The sequence below is a fragment of the Ambystoma mexicanum genome, chromosome 1q, assembly GCF_040938575.1.
Source record: "Ambystoma mexicanum isolate Mex_15411 chromosome 1q, UKY_AmexF1_1, whole genome shotgun sequence".
NCBI lineage: Eukaryota > Metazoa > Chordata > Amphibia > Caudata > Ambystomatidae > Ambystoma > Ambystoma mexicanum.
In genome coordinates, this window is record NC_090922.1 from 468,158,968 (window position 1) to 468,177,274 (window position 18,307).

General features: G+C 49.8%; 1 protein-coding gene across 1 annotated transcript in view; it reads right to left on the reverse strand.

Moving 5' to 3' along the window:
• Window positions 1–16,887, reverse strand: part of LOC138528761 (uncharacterized) — an 870,897-nt gene extending 854,010 nt beyond the window's left edge. Inside the window, exon 1 of the mRNA XM_069640654.1 lies at window positions 16,681–16,887. The gene's annotated coding sequence lies outside the window, so the exon portion shown is untranslated. The remainder of the gene's footprint in view (window positions 1–16,680) is intronic.
• Window positions 16,888–18,307: the final 1,420 nt, after the last annotated feature.

Genomic DNA, 18,307 nt, shown 5'->3' on the forward strand with positions numbered 1-18,307 from the left:
CATATGCAGGCAGGCTTAGAGACCTCCCTGGACGCAGGCAGGAAGAACGAATACACACGCCCACATTAAATAAAGGAAATAATAACAGAAGGGGAAGAGATGGAGGAGAAACAGTTCCGAGCAGGGGAAATATGGACACAACAGACGATGTAGACGACACGGAGGAAGAGGAGGGGTACACGGACTCGACTTTGGGGAACCCAGGGGGTCTAACAGGACACAACCTAATGCCACTTCTGGAGAGGGGAGGGGTTAGACCACAATACGTCCCTTGGAAGCATGCAGACAAGGAAAATATAAAGTGCAGGCTCCCATCATTCAGTGGAGGTGCGGGAAAATGGATATATGAAATGGAAAAACACACCGCAGGACAGAAACTGGCAGTAGGAGATGTGAAGGGCCTCCTAATATCAATATTAGGGGATGCAGCAGATGACATATGGAAGAGAGCAGGCTTCCCCGGGGTCACAATAACAAACACATCACACGATGGGGCACCATTCGCAAACTGCAGACATGCATTATGGCAAGCGCTGAGGGTACAGTACCCAGACACATCAGACATAGGAGCAATTACATCATGCAAGATGCGTGAGAACGAAGATCCTGTCGATTATATCCAGGAAATTCAAGAGAAGTGGCGTATGGAAACTAGAGAACAATGGGACAAAACACCAGCAATATTCTATCATATACTAATACAAGGGCTCCCAGAAGCAGTGCAGAAACAACTGAAGAAAGTAGTGGGGATGGAAGCAAAAGCATGGCCAGAAATACAACTGACGATAGTACATCATTGTAGGACATGGCAAGAAAAGATGAAACAAAAGGAAGAGGATAGAAAAGCGGAAGAGGCTAAATTGGTACAGAAAAAACTTACTAAATATACGATGGAAGGTGCACTAATAACTACACCTACAACAATGACTCAAAACCCCACACAAGTAGTGGCTGCACAAGATCCCAAATACAATCATCACAGATTGTAACGCAACAGCTGCCACCACCCCAACCATACACGACTAACATGGGAGGTGGATACGCAACACCAGGAGCTGGATATTATAATTATAACAGGGGAAGGGGAGGAATGATGAGGGGGAGGGGATACGACTATAACACACAACAGCAAGGGGGAGGATTCAGAAATTTCTACCCCACTGGGCAACCAGTATATCAGGACAATTCAGGGAGCTTTCCATGGCAGACCAGAGAACCACCGGTATGTTGGATTTGTGGATTACTAGGGCACATGTCACGCACATGTAGAATGAGACCCGGCACACCAGTATGGGGAGAACAGGGACAGCAAGGGCCTACAAGGGAACAACAGGGCAACCAACAACATCAGGCACTGCAACCGGGAAATGTGCAGCAACAACTAGTAACACAACAACAGCCACAGACATATTCACTACAACAACAGGTAGCGATAACACAACAACCTCAAGTGCAGCAAGTACAGCAACCTGCCCAAATTCAAGACCATAAAATAACATCTACCAATACACAACTACAGCAAACACAACTGGGAAGGGTGACGGTCCTGGGACACAACCCTTACACAGGAAGTGGTCAATCATTATACCCACAATAGGACAGCCCACAGACGGCCTTGGTGTGTCCCATCCTGTCGGTAGCACCTAATAGTGCGGAGGAACCACGCATAGAGGTAACGATAGGTGACAAAAAATTATCATTCCTTGTTGACACCGGGGCGACCCGGTCTTGCATAAGGGAAGGTAAATTTAAGATGTCAGGTGAGGCCATGAACACCCAAGGATTCTCTGGGGCTAGGGGGTTGGTTCCCTTTACTGATAATATCCCTTTATCAATAGGGGATTATGACATGTCCGTCCCGCTTTTATATTCAAGGGACTCGCCAGTAAACATACTTGGGAGAGACATAATGAGCAGGTTGAATATGACGATCTCCTTTACGGAGGACGGCATAATTTGTTCCACTCCTGGAATAAACATGCTCACTGCACGACAAATTATGCAAGCATACTGTGGACAGACAGTGATTAGGGCTGAGCCAGTAGATGGCGAACTATTCCAGTACAGAACAGACATGGCATTTGCATGGATGCCAGGAATAGAAGGAAAGATCTGGAGGAGGCCAACAGCCTATTTGTTTAGACCAGAAACACCAGCCAATGAACCAGAAGGAAAGGTGATTTCAGTGAGCATGGAGAGCATTATAGCAACTGCTGATTATATCGCAGTACATGCCCAAGACAGGTAAGGAAGAGCATGGAGGGCATTGATAGCACTAGCTGAGGGATGCAGGCTCACCCAGGTGTCAGACGAGGAGCTTTTTTCAGAAGAAAAGGAAGAAGGTGAAATGGTATTTATGATAAGTGTAGATATATGGCTAAGAGTCACATACAAACAAGTGGCACAGAAAATTGCAATGGCACTTGAAGCACCCACATCCACCACAGTTCCTTTTTTTGAGGAGGATATGGCAAAAGTCCCAACATCATTATGGACCACTAGTCCCTCTGACGTGGGGTGCATAAAAAGTATAGGGGGAGTGAGAATAAAATTGAAAAAAGGTGCAATACTCCCTAGAGTGAAGCAATACCCACTATCAAAGGAGGCAGATGAGGGCATATATGAAACAATAACGGCCATTATAAATAATGGCATATTGGTACCATCAGAATCACCATGTAACACAGCCGTATATCCAGTGGGCAAGGCTAAAGGAGGGTCTTGGCGTTTCATCCAGGACCTCAGGCCCTTGAACAACATAGTGGAAGCAGAATACCCTATAGCAGCAAACCCGGCCACAATATTGTGTGGCATTCCAGCAGAGGCATCACGATTTACAGTGATAGACCTCAAAAATGCCTTCTTCTCAATACCCCTGCGTCCAGATTCACAAGATCTAACAAGTTTCACATACAGAAACACAAAATGGAAACACACTAGATTGCCACAAGGGTACTGTGAGTCACCCTCAATTTTTAACAGAGTAATACAGATGGACTTGGGAAACATTGAATTGGAAAGCACAGTGTTGCAGTATGTTGACGATATAATAATTTGCAGCACAAGCGAAAAAAAATGCAGGGAGGACTCATTGAAGATGCTGACAATATTGGCTGAAAAGGGGTACAAGGTAGGCAAGGAAAAGTTACAGTACTGTCAGGAACAGGTACTATACATTGGTCAGCTGATATCCCAACACGGAAGAAAGATTGCACCACAAAGAGCACAGTCTATATCAAAAACGCCATTGCCACAAACAGTGAGGGAACTGCAGCAGTTCCTGGGATTGTGCAACTACTGTAGAGCATGGGTATTTGATTACAGCTCATACATAGGACCCCTACTTGAAGCATTAAGAGAAGATAACAAAAGGGGAGAAAAATTGGGGTGGACAATGGAAATGAGAGAGGCCTTTGATGAACTGAAAGACGCAATATCAACTGCTCCGGTACTGGCCACCCCAGATTATGAACGACAATTCTTTATATTTTCACATTGCGACTCAGCAGTAATGAAAGCAGTATTTGCTCAGAAAACTAGCATGGGATACAAACCAGTACCATTTTACAGCGGTCACTTGGATCCTGTTATGTTAGGTCATTTCCCTTGCGAACAAGGTCTCGCCGCAGCTGCCTTCGCGGTAGAGAAATCATCATCTATTACAATGGGGTGCCCAACCACACTATTTGTGGAACATGCACTATTTGCAATATTAAACAAGCCTAAATCCACACTAACAACGCAGAGGGCGTCAGGTTATGAGATCATCTTATCTAGACCAGAATTATCAATTGTCAGATGCAGCACAGTTAATCCTGCAAGGTTTATAGCGGAAGTTATTGAGGAAGGTGACCATGCACATGATTGTACGCAGACTACCGAAATGTACTCATGTACTAGAAAAGTTGAAGAGGACGCGCTAAATGGAGGAGAGCTCTTGTTCATTGATGGGTCATCAACAATAGACCAGAGTGATGGGATAAGGAGAACTGGGGCAGCAGTGGTAAAAATGACAGAGGAATTGGTGTGTGTGGCGGTGAAATGCGTACAATTACCACAACATTACTCTGCTCAAGCAGCAGAATTGGTTGCACTGATCTTGGCGTTGAAGGAAAGCTTTGACAAAAGAGTAACTATATATTCTGACAGCGCATATGTCACGTCTACTGTCCACTCAGGATTGTCCAAATGGAGGAGAAGAAGGTTTAGGGGAGCTGACGGCACCCCAGTGCAACATGCTCTCTTATTAGCTGAATTAATTGAAGTAATAAATGACCCCCAAGAATTATCTTTGGTCAAATGTACCGCACACACTAATGGAGAAGATCATATCTCAAAAGGAAACGCAGCAGCAGACGCACATGCGAAGTATGCTGCATATTTTGGTGAGATATGGAACCCCCCAGAGTCAGAGAGAGGGAGAGGGAGGGGGATAGCTAAAGAGATGTTGATGAGAGAGGGGTACACCCATCTCCCAGCCACACAGATAATGGAGTTACAAGCGGCTGCACCAATGGCAGAAAAAGAAATATGGGTAAAAAGAGGATGTACAATGTCGCCAACTGACGCACTATGGCGTCAGGGTAACACTGGAAAGACGGTAATGCCATTGGCACTATTGAACACCGCCCACACAGGCAAGGAAGTTATTGCAGCACGAATTAGGGAAGATTGGTTCTGTCCCGAGTTAAATTCCCATGTGACAAATTTTATCAGCAATTGTCTCACATGTCAACAGTTTACGGCCGGTCACACACTGAAAGTAATAAAAGGTACTATACCCCGGCCAGAGGGACCCTTCCTGCACATCCATATTGACTACGTTGATATGATCAACGTATGTCAAGGAAATAGGTATATGATTGTAGTGGTATGCCCATTCTCCAGGTGGATTGAGGGAGGACCCTGCTCACATCCAGATGCATTTAGAGCAGCTAAATTTCTAGTGAGGGAGGTTTTCCCCAGGTGGGGAGTGTGCGAGGTACTGCGGTCGGATAACGGCCCGCATTTCGCTAATGAAATGTTCCAGCACATCACATCCTTACTGAACATCAAGCATAAATTTGCATGTGCATATCACCCGCAGGCCAACGGTGTATGCGAACGCCTGAATGGCCTACTGAAGGAGGCAATTGCAAAGATAAAGCAAAACAACCAAGAAGAGTTGGTTGTGTTGCCTTCCGCTAGCTCTATTTGAACTGAGGAATAGACCAGGCTCCGACCACCACCTCACTCCTCACGAGGTGGTGACCGGACGTCAAATGCGCCTTCCTCTAACGCCAACATCAAGGGCATTCACAGACTATGAAAACACTGCAACTGTTCTCGGTGATGAAATGTACCAATATGTGTCTTCTTTGATTACTAGTGTAGTGTTTGTGTCTCAACAGCTCGAGCGCACACGGGGCGGGTCTAAGAGTGATCAACAAGAAGACGCGGATAAAGAATTGGAAAAGGAAAAACTGTGCAAAATTGCTAAAGGTGACCACGTGCTACTCCGCAATTTTAATAGAAAGTGGAACAGCCCACGCTTCACTGGCCCCCACCTGGTAGAGGAGGTATCTACGAGAGCAGTAAAGCTGCAGGATAAACGTGCTTGGAATCACCTACACGACGTGAAGATCTGCAAACTCCAGACCCGCCCTAGCGTTACCGACAGGGCCATTGGAAGAACAGCGACAGCGTCACCCACGGAGAAAGAGACTTTTACCACAGCTGACGACCTCAGTGTCTCCATACCCTGCCACCCCCCAGATTCCCCAGAGACAACTACTGAAATAGAAACTGGTAATTCCCATACCGCCCACCCCATGGTCACACGATCAAAGAGTAAAGAGACTTCTGCCAGTTGAGCCCCAAACCCTCTGCCCACCGACCTCCTACCCACTACAGTCACCACCCAATTGAAGGACATTGGGCCTCATTACAAGTACTCCGGTCCGGAATTAACACTGCCGGTAAAACCATACCGGCACCGTTTGCATGTCCGCGCAATCATGACCCGCGGCCCCGGTAATAGCACCACCCTAAACCGCCACCGCGGAAATAGGGTTCCCCTTAATTCCGCCTGCACGGAAACCCCTCCGTTACCGGCAACACGAAACACCGTGAGCATCACAACTAGCGCGGACACGGAAATACCGGGAAAAAAATGGCGGAAATACCGTGATCACGGTGGCGGAACCGCCGCCACCGCGAACATGGCGTTATACACTGCCGGCTGAACTGAATCAGGGCACAGGTGCACCAAATCAGCCCAGCTGGACCTAGCAGGCCACTGGGAGCCAACAAAAGGGCCACACCCAGCCCAACACAACACAGAACCATGCAGGCAGCAGGGCTAGTAGCACTGGGACTGGGCCTACTCAACCAACAGGCAGTACTGCACATGGTGGCAGCAATGGCGCAGAGGAGGAGGCGTAGGCGGAGGAGGCGCAGGCGGCAACCAGCCAACCCTGCAGCTATGGCAAACCCCATTGCCCAGCCAGCCCGACCCCGCCGCCAGCCACCAATACCACGCATCAGGGCCTCACCCTGGAACCTCACCCCAGGACAGATCCACACCCTATACCGGCTGGACCGTGCAACAATCATGCACATCACCGCCATGATTGAGGACAACATCAGCAGCCTAATTGACACCCCCACCGCCATCCCCCCCCTCTTGAAGGTTGTCTCAGTTCTGCATTTCCTTGGCACTGGCACCTATCAACACACGGTTGGTGAGCTGCACGGCATATCACAACCGTGTTTCTCAAAAGTCCTGGTACAGGTACTGGATGCCATGTTGCGCCATGTGTCGGAACACATAGCCCTACCCCGCACCCTCCCCGGGGTCATTGCCACCAAGTTGGCCTTCCATGCCATAGCAGGCATGCCAAATTGCATAGGCGCAGTTGACTGCACCCACGTCGAGCTGACAGTACCACATGCAATTGAGGCTGTGTTCCGCAATAGGAAACAGTATCACTCTTTGAATGTCCAGATGGTTTGTGATGCCATGCAACTGATTACACACTGCTGCGCACGTTTCCCAGGCTCATCACATGACTCAATGGTACTGCGGAATTCCACGTTGCCACGGTACATGGAACGCTATGCCGGACAAAGCACGTGGCTATTGGGTGAGTACAGCTGACGATGCTACAACCCTGTCGGAGTGGTGTGTGTGTGTCCAGGCAATGAGCATTGTGAGTGTGCCGCTGTGACCGCACATGCATCACCCCCCTTCCATCTACCAAATACACAGCGGATGCCAAACATCATGAAGGAAGACATGACAGGGCACCACAATGTGCCCGTGCACACGCTGCCACAGCCAATCCCGTCACTGTCCCATGAACCCTGTGCCACTGCAGACACCCACCCTCAATTGAAACACTGCCCCAAAAAGCACGAGAGGCGTGTAAATGATACGACGAGTATTTACTACTTCCGTACAGTGGAGTCACTCTGCCATGTGTGGACAGCACTGCACCATGACATGCACACAATCAAATGTCACCCGCAGGGCACAGCAAACATGCAAGTTAATGTGTAGGCCCATATGAAGTCAGCGACATTCCTCGTGATGGCCAAAACATACCTCCAGACACTGCATGGTTCATATGCATGAATGAATGATGATACAAGAATGCACAGCAGCAGATGAGGACATGATGCCACAAACACTGACATGTTCCCCCATCTACATCCCATGTAGGTGATGCGGGATATGCACTCACGCCATGGTTGATGACACCTGTACGGAGACCAAGGAACAGGCATGAAGAGGCATACAATAGGGCACATATCCGCACACGTGGAATGATTGAGAGGACATTTGGACTGCTGAAGGCCCGTTTCCGCTGTCTGAGCAGATCTGGCGGATCACTGCTGTACAGCCCAGTGAAGACGGGCAAAATCACGCTGGTATGTGCCATGCTGCACAATATATGCCTGCGCAGGAACATCCCAATGCCACCAGACGCAGATGAGGAAGATGGGGATGGGGATGGAGATGGAGATGGGGATGGGGATGGGGATGGGGATGGGGATGGAGATGGGGATGGAGATGGGGATGGAGATGGGGATGGAGATGGGGATGGAGATGGAGATGGGGATGGGATGGCACCGCCTCCCCCTGGGGGTGCACATGATGGCCAGAGAGCACGGGATGCCCTGATTCGCATTTACTTTTGAGTCACAGCACATTCACAGTAATGCACAAACATGGTGACGACAATGAATTAATAGTTGCACTGCAAAATAAATGATCAATGTCCACACATGTATGTCTTGATTTGAAATGGTGATGTATTGATGTAATAACAACAGGGAAGAAGGTGCATTGGTTAGGGAAGCTGTACACCCGGGGCCACCCACCACCCAAACGTGCCCACCCCCACCCAGAGCCCATTGTCCAAACCCCCAAAACTACCTACCCCACCACCCAAACGTGCCCACCCCCACCCAGAGCCCATTGTCCAAACCCCCAAAACTACCTACCCCACCACCCAAACGTGACCACCCCTCTCACACCCTTGTAGTCCACATGTGTCCTGCACTGCCCCACACACATGCCATCACTTCCGTGTGCGCTTCTGTGCAACCTTGCCCAAGGGACCCGTTAGCCTACTCGAGCGCCTCCTTGGACTGGCAGTAGTGGAGCTGGATGGGGTGGTAGTGTTTGATTGGCCAGAATCAGGGATTGAGGGCATCCGTGCCAGATTTGCCTGTTGGCCAACCAACATGGCCTCCACAAGCCTGGAGGTGTGGTCATTGCCCTCCCGCACATGGCGTGCAAGGGTCACTATGGTGCTCGCAAAGCGTCCAATGGACCTCGACAGGCGACGCACTGAGGCGCTGTAGCTCTCCCTCTGCAGCCTGGATTCCTCTAGCTGCCTCTCCACCAGCTGGGTGAGGGTAGCCTGCTGGTCCTCCATCCGCTGCATGCGGGCATTCAGTTCTGCCATGGATGGGCTGGGCGACCTCATGGGACTCCCCAGTGAAGTGGGGCTGAACCCCAGCTCATGGAAGGAGCCCAGGTCTTCCAATGTGGGCATCTCCCCCTGTGGCCCCGTTTCCGAGTGCTCTTGCGGGGCACTGTTATCACTGCAGGCCGCCCCCTCTGCAGTGCTGCTGCCTTCGGTGTTTTGTTGGGTGGCCATGATAGGTTCCTGTGGCACCTGTCTGGACTCAGCCAGTGTGGAGATGGTGGGGATGTTGGTGGTGGTGGTGGTGTGCTGCACATCTGTAGTGGCTGGTAATGTGGCCAGAGGTGCAGAACTGCCGGCAGCATCCTCCTGTGTGGTGGCGGTGGCTAGTGTACTTGCCGATGCTGATTGGCTGGCCTGTTGTGCAGTATCACTGTCACTTGAAACGGCTGTGGGGACACAAAGGGCATGCAATTAGTGTTGTTGTGGTGGCAGATGGGTGCATCACATGCGTCATTAAGATTGTACATTGAATAGTGTTAGTCACATGCATCTGATTGCTGGTGTCTGCATTCAGTGACATTGGTTGCCATACGGATCATAATGGGTCCTTTGGCCCACACATGCACTGCCTGGGGGGGGTTGTTAATGGGTCCTTTGGCCCACACATGCACTGCCTGGGGGGGGGTTGTTAATGGGTCCTTTGGCCCACACATGCACTGCCTGGGGGGGGGTTGTTAATGGGTCCTTTGGCCCAGTACTCACAACTGCATATTTACATGTGGCATTCATGTTTGGGCACTTACCGGCATCTGCAGGTGGGCTCACTCCTGCCTCAGCCTGCCCAATCCCATGGATTCCCTCTAGGTGGAGGACGCTGCTGCAACGCTCCTCCCATGCTTGCAGCCTCAGTGGGGAAGGGGGTCCTCCGCCTGTCCCACTGCTGCGTTGGCGGTGCGTGGAAATGAGGTTGCGTACCCTCAGCCTCAGGTCGTCCCAACGCTTGTGGCAGTCCTTCACGCTCCTCACTGCCACGCCCACAGCGGTGCACTTGCGTGCAGCTTCGGCCCACACCTCCTTCCTCCGCTGCTGTGTGGCACGCCGTTGGTCGGCGCTGAACAGCATCTCAGCATTGTCCACAATGTGCTCCACCAAGACGGTTAGCTCCGCCTCGCTGAAGCGCTGTTTGCGCTGCCTCTGAGCAGGAATCCTGGCAGACATGCTGGTGGTCCCTTTTGGCTTCTCGGAGTCAGGATTGTGCTTGTGCTGGCTCTGGATGGCAATGGATTGTGCTTTTATATGATGGCCGCCTCTCTGTTTCCTGTTTTGGCGATCATGGTATTTCCGGTTCCGTGTCCGTGGCGGCGGAGGCGGAAACGGGTTTTGCGCCACTTGTGGCTTCGTTATTTCCATTTCCGTGGGGTATTCCGTGACGGCGGTAACAACGTTTCCGAGTCCATGTGGTGCGCGCGACCGACAGCGTGTAATCGTGCGGTTTTTCCGCACCCTTGCGGACACGGAAACGTTTTTACCGCCATCACGGATTTTGCGCGGTCCCGGACTGGCAGGTTGTAATGAGGCCCATTGTCTTGCACATATACACATGTAAACACTTGAATGTTCTCTTTTTCTTTCTCGCACATGCAGGTACCGCATATTGTTGTATTGCTGAGAAAACAGATAACTAACAGCGTCCATTGCCCAGGAGTAGATGCTACCCTCAGATGATAATTACCCTGAAGCCCTATCACACCAATTTGTCTATCACATAAAAAGGCCAAAGTACCTAAAAAGAAGGAGGGTACGTGTCTACTACACAGCATTTATCTTGGCCATAGAACAATCAATGCCCCATCTTCACCAACACTTGCCTTCCCTAAGAGACAGATCCCTTAGATTGGCATGGGAACAGCTCTTCGCCTGGGCACTGAACGACTACTTGATAGGGAGAGCTTGAAAACAACAACTAACACTAATAACAAGCTTATTGAGAATTTTCAGGCGGGCAACTTTAACGTCGCAAGAATAAGCTGCCGGACTGCAGCAAGGTAAGAGCAAAATGCCGGTGAGACTAGCTTTTGTAATAAAAATGATAGGGGTTTTTTGATCACTGGTTTTCTGGCTGCCTCTGTATGGCAGAAAAGTTATGCTATCAATATTTTGGCTGCACCCAAACCTAATGTACCCCCACCCACGGCTGCAACAGGTGTTACGTCAGGTGGTACTAGCAAGCCTCCACATAAGGGAAATAGAGTTAAACGCAGCACATACTCAGATAATAAAGGTATTGATAATTACATAACAGATTCAGCACACGTCTCGAAAAACATGTGGTACCAACACATGACCCAAATAGGTAAGCTGACAACAGAAGACAGCTGCTACGTCTGCTCATTGATCCCATACGCCATGAGCGCTTCTCGAACGTTCGTTGCCACGGAAATAGATGAAAAGACAGCACGATGTATAATATACCTGGCACTATTCCAAACGAGAGGGAGATTTCAAGGGACGGTGATGAGACTGGTGTGGAAAACGCGAGACACATATCCATACGAAAACAACTTCCTCAAGACTTATTTGAGTTACCACAAGAGCAGTTTGCATGCTGAAGCATTCAGATACATGACAAGTGGTCCTGAAAAGGGAGAAACGAAGAAAGTAACACTACAATACCTACCATGTGACTGGTACGCTACCGAAGTTCCTGGTACACAAGGATGTTGGGAAAGACCACTGGTAACAATAACAGGGAAGGTGTACATGGACAACAAATGGGACATAGGAGTGATTGGCAGCAACATGGTAACAAGAGAAAATATTACAACTATTGAAGAACACAATAACAGATGTTGGAAGATTTGGGGCAAGTACGTACCCATGCTGACGTGGAAAGAGAAGGATGAAGACCCAATGAGCATACTGCCGCTGTCTGCACCTAAGATATGCTACCAGCATAGAGGAGAAGTGGACGTGGGATACAACACCAACTGTGCAAGCGTGACAGAGTTACCTGAGGGGGGAGCAGGAACAGCAGTATTAATGGACCATTACTGGGCCTGTGGAAATAAGGCATACCACACACTGCCCCCTCTGTGGAATGGTATATGCACTATGGTACACATTAACGTACCATCACTAGTGGTGCCCCAGAAACATGTGAACATGGCAAACTTCCCTAAAATGGATGAAGGAAACAAGAGGAAGAAGAGATCTGTAAAACCTCAGAAGGGGTCCGAGAATGAAAACAACAACAACGTCTTGAATAGAAAGAAGAGACAAGGAGAACCTCTGACAGGAAATTACCTATGGGGAAGGTCGGAAACAGCACTCACTTCAATCCCACCAGAACACAGACTATTCAGCAGAGCAGCAATGTTCTTCTCGTCAATAATACATCCGGGACTACAAGCTTACGCAAACGCAAAATGGCTCCAGATAACTAGATGGGAGTAATGATGACAATTAATTCTACAGTAAATGGATTCAACGCAATAAAAGAGGAACTGCGAGTAGTGAGGCTGGTAGCACTACAGAACAGATATGTATTAGATCTCCTTACAGCAATGGAAGGAGGAGTTTGCGCAAAGATAGGACAATCATGCTGCACATTTATTCCTGCTAACGATGCTGACAATGGTACACTCACAGAAGCGATATCACAACTGGCCCAGATGCACTCCAAAATGATGGAAGAAAGTAAAGGAGTGAAGACGGATGACAGCTGGTTTTCAATGTTATGTTCATGGATGCCATATTGGCTGTCGGACGGACTGAAGATTATAGTTGGATGCATAATACTGGCTGGGGCTGCACTGATCATAATAAGGTTTTGGAAGGCCCGGAAGGCACGCACTACAGTCAAATGATCGAAATGGTTGGTATGCACCCCTTGACGCCGACGGATGATGGCCAGCACACAGACACAATAATAAAAGAAAGAGAAAAACTGCGCAAACAGATCACCACCAACCACTTGGACCCACCATCTGTGAAGCTCGAGAACCCAAGGAGCTACATAGGGAAATGGGTATACTGCACACCTGGAGGAACCTGTGTGTATATGTATTGGTCATTTGAAGACCATGTCAACCACTATGGACACCTGGGAGGAGTAACTAAAATATGGAGAGTAAGAGGAGATAAGGAAAAAGATATGTTTGTGGTCGACAAGAGGGGGGACTGAGTGGGAGAATGGGACAAAAGACTCCCACCAATCCCCTCTCGCCCCTGGCCTAGAGGATTGCGGCCCAGACACCCGCCACGAGAGGAATTTGCCTATCTACCAGACAACCAAATACCCTGGTACAGAAACATACGGATGTGCCCACCAGCCTGCCCACCAGCCTGCCCTGCCCAAGCCGACACCTGCGGCATGGATGAACTCGACTGAACCATTCAACAGTAAATAAACACATTGTTGGAGATGCCATGACGACCTAGCCAACGGTCAGAACACCCGTGCAAACATGCACACTGGACACTCCCACACCGATCCACACAAAGAACATATTCAGTGCTACGACGTAGGTGACGGACACACCCACTGACGCGCATCTTTATTATTTTTCACATAGGTTTTTCAAAATGCAGAAACGCAAGACGCACAAAGAACTCATCAAAAATGCTTGCTGACGCTTCTCCTAACCCATGCATTGCGATGAGAAATACAACAAAGACATGATACTGGAGATGAAGCAATATGATACCGTAACTTAAAGTGGCGTGCATCAAACATCCCCACCTATGCACCAGGCCCAAGTAGGCCGCAAGCAAGAGCCTCCGTGCACATTGAACAAACAAGAGTACAATTGCTGACCCTGCAGAATGAGCCCAGCGAGAACTGGCAGCCAAGGGGGCAATGTTACAACTCGCATGCCACAAGCCGAAGCCAAGGTCACACCTGCAAACTAAGCCAGACACACAGTGGAAAATACAACATTAAATGTGCATAATTCTGCCTCAACCACGGTCTCTTCTCACGTGACCAAGCCGAACCTGACAGGGTGCCAGACCCAGGAGGGAGAAGTCGCCTGGGTCCCACGTTTTGAGACACAGGCGGCAACAATGAAACGACCCAATGGACACCTACATCGGTGGGAATAGTCGGCTCTCAAGTATATGAACAAATCCACGTATTGTCTGCACAAACACATAGTTACATATTGTTGCAAATAACAGGTGCACCGCGAGCTGGGAACAACGATGGTCCCAGGCTGGGGGGCTCGCGAGTGGACCAATCAGAACATGGGGCACTCATCACTGACGCCATTAACATTAGCCAATCATCAGGGGTCTTCGTGTAACAATTTTCATGTATCAAATAGAAGGGACAACCCAAGTATACCACCTGACTGACCCTTAACCACTTACAGCGTTCACTATACCTATGCTATACTAACCCTACCACTCGAGGAACCAATCCAGAGCAGCGATAGGTTTTTTGCTAACTTTCCCAAGTAGCGCGTCATACTGAAGCAAAAAGGGCCTGCGAGCCCCACGAATTTCGAGAGTCAGGACGGACGCGTACGATCCTAGACCCGTCCCTGCCGTTGTTTAATAAACAGCAGAACCACCTTGCTTCTTGTGTGTGTCTCATACTCATTTTTGGGATACGCGGGAGGAGTTGGGGCCTCCCTGCCCGGAGGTCCGCGGACGGCCCAGCTGACCCCGGGAGAATTTTCCCCCTGACAGGTTGAAACTGTTCTCGGAGTATGAAAGACGCTTGCACTGCAAGCTGTGCTGGTGGAAACTGTTCTAGGGGTACGGAAGACGCTTGCACTGCTGGTGGCGCTGGTGGAAACTGTTCTCGGAGTATGGATGAAGCTTGCACTGCAAGCTGTGCTGATGGAAACCTTTCTCGGAGTATGGAAGACGCTTGCACTGCAGGCTGTGCTGGTGGAAACTTTTCTCGGAGTATGGAAGACGCTTGCACTGCAAGCTGTGCTGATGGAAACAGTTTGCGGGGTATGGAAGACGCTTGCACTGCTGGCTGTGCTGGTGGAAACTGTTCTCGGAGTATGGAAGACGCTTGCACTGCTGGCTGTGCTGATGGAAACTGTTCTCGGAGTATGGATGACGCTTGCACTGCAAGCTGTGCTGATGGAAACCTTTCTCGGAGTATGGAAGACGCTTGCACTGCAGGCTGTGCTGGTGGAAACTGTTCTCGGAGTATGGAAGACGCTTGCACTGCTGGCTGTGCTGGTGGAAACCGTTCTCGGGGTATGGAGGACGCTTGCACTGCAGGCTCTGCTGGTAGAAACCGTTCTCGGGGTATGGAGGACGCTTGCACTGCAGGCTCTGCTGGTAGAAACCATTCTGGGGCATGGAGGACGCTTGCACTGCAGGCTGTGCTGGTGGAAACAGTTTGCGGGGTATGGAGGACGCTTGCACTGCTGGCTGTGCTGGTGGAAACCGTTCTCGGGGTATGGAGGACGCTTGCACTGCAGTCTGTGCTGGTGGAAACAGTTTGCGGGGTATGGAGGACGCTTGCACTGCTGGCTGTGCTGGTGGAAACCGTTCTCGGGGTATGGAGGACGCTTGCACTGCAGGCTCTGCTGGCAGAAACCGTTCTCGGGGCATGGGGGACGCTTGCACTGCAGGCTCTGCTGGTAGAAACCGTTCGCGGGGTATGGAGGACGCTTGCACTGCTGCCTGTGCTGTAACTATTTCCCGGTTGTAGGAAACTCCTCGTGTGTGTGTGTGTGTGGCTAACGCGCATTGCGCATACCTTTCCAGTACCTGTCTATGCATTTGAAGGAAGCGTGTACACGCACTGCCTTTGATGTATTTCTTTAATTGGCATGTGAGCAGCACGGGAAACGGCTGCACTTGCAATATGCTTTTTTTGGGGGGGGGGGGGGGGGTTTAGAGGACGCGGGTTCCCTGTTCTGAGGACGCTTGTACGTTCCCTGCCAGCTAAGCCATTTGCACCGAGGGAACCCGTGTGGCACCTGTTCAGTGCCGGAGTAAAGCTTGCGAAGCGCTGCTGTGCCTGGGCGAAGCTTGCGGTGCTGCTGCGTGTCCTGGACCTCTTCTGTGCCTAAGCGAATATTACAGCAACGCTGTCTGTCCTGAACCTTCTTGGCGCCTGGGAGAAGCTTGCACTGCTTCTTCCCGTGCTACACCTGTTCAATGTTTCGCGCCCGAGGGAAGCTTGCAATGCGGCTGCTTGTCCTGCGTCTGGTCTATGCAAGAGAGAATGACTACACGCTGCCTGTGCAGATGCTGTTCTGTGCCCGAGTGAAGCTTGCAATGCTGCTGCCTGTTGGTGTAGGGGAGCTGCACTGCTTCTCTCTCACACACACGTGCGAAACAAACCTCCATATCATGATTACATTTCTCAAAACAAAGGAAATAAGTGACTTTTTCTAATTGTATTGATTATTAAAAGCGGGTAAACCATCCACAAACGCGTGCTTAGAACCAGAGACCACACACGGCCATGGCCATCTGCTGATTGTATTTTTGCTTACCCATAATTCAGGACTACACATACCAGAATGCAATGGGAACAGTCAAACAGGCGGGTTGTCCTACTCACACTGGCCAAAGGATAAACTGACAGTTTTGTGAAACAGCCACAGAAACCGGACATGGACAGGCACATGAACAAGGCGTAATATACAGGGGGGGGGCGGGGAGGACAAGGGTTTGGAGGGTTGGGGGGTGTTCTGGTCTTTGAATAGGTTTAAAACATCACACACAGGCCTACCTGGGCAGGTCCTTGCATAGGCTTTCATTTAAACATCACGTACAATCCTACCTGTGCAGTCTTCAGTGTGGTGGGGGGGCATTCTCATAGGTGGGGGCAGGGACACGCTTATTCTCATCGTTGCCTTTACCCGTCCGCTTCATTTCACAAACAAGCGTAATGTCTATAAATGCAGGTCCCTTTTCAGGCCGAGATTGGGAGAGAGGAAGGAAAACATTGTCGAAAAGCAGAAAATGAGAGAGAGAGAAAATGACGAGGCTAGAGGGTGTGTTCTCTGCGTTTTTTTGAAAGTTAATTTAGTAAGCGCCAGTGCGCCTGGGGTCAAATAAGGACATTTAATGCACAGTTTTACGTTGACACCCTACTGGAAAATCGGAGCTGTGTTGCAGTGGCAGATTTAAAGCTAAGGGCCCGTGGGCAAAACTGACAGAGGGCCGCAAGTGGGCAGGCCATGGAGGCGGGGCCTAGAGTGGCCGGAGTTGCACAATTATGAACTTTAGGTACAAATGCTATATTATGTTTTTTTTTTTTTTACAGTTTTCGGTGTTTGGGGGTCTGACTCAGGCTAGAGACAGCTGGGCCTCCTCGTCAAGCCTGAAGGGACATTACAGGCGGTGATATCACAGGAACATTCCTACAGCACGTGAAATGTCATTGAACATCACAGACTTAAAGGAGTGCACCTTTTAATCTCAAAACATACCAGGGGTTACCTATTTTATTTGTGGGTGCTAATGGCACTTGAATGATGGTAGATCAACCTCCAGAAAATGTGTGGGGCTAATCCGCACACATTTTCCTATGCTCACAGCATGACATACGCATAGACAGGCGCAGTCTCCCTGTCATATTTAGTTTGGATATGAGGAATGCACCATGTCATCTCAGAAGGGGGAATGCCAAACCTTCCCCCTGCCATGGCCCGCCTAATCAACTAACAAAGGCTCCATGGAGCCACCCTGTCCTTTTGTTGAGCCCTATAGCTGGTGGCATCCTGCACACACTAATCAGAATTGAATTCAAACAGGCCCACATGGGGCCTGGCTGCAGGGACTAACAAGGAGACAGGAAAGCCCAACGCACTTTGATATGCACTGTGTCAACTTGATGCCAGCTCCCGCCCTCAATTTGATTGACAGTAAAATGTCATGTCTGGGAGTGCATGTTTACAGTAGTCATCCCCGCAGGGAGACCCCATTCAGAAGGTACAAGTATGTGGATTAACAGCACCAGAAAGTCTGGTCTCGCTGCCGCTTCAAGGGAGACCTGCTGCTTAATCAGGAACCACAGAGAGCTCTATTTACCAGAGGGACCCTTTGATCCACAACAGACCGGAAGAGGGTTGGGACTTAGTATTACCTGTTTTCACCCCTTTAACTTTTCCGTTGCAAAGCACTCTGGTTGTGGCCTCACACATACAGGAGCTTGTTAGTGGGGACCCAGGATTGGTTCATTAAGGTAGGCTTAGCCTACACCAATGCCTGTGGTCCATTTGGCTTTAAAAGAGGGCCAAGCCCCTCTTTTGGCAGATCATCTGAAGGCTTTACCGGAAGCAGAAGGAAGAACTCATCATCGGACCCTGGCCTTACATTTTCCGCCAGTGAAGGAAGGCCGGGACCTCCAAGAGGGAAGCAAGATCCCTCCACTAAATATCTCCAAGGGAACAGAGGGAGATACC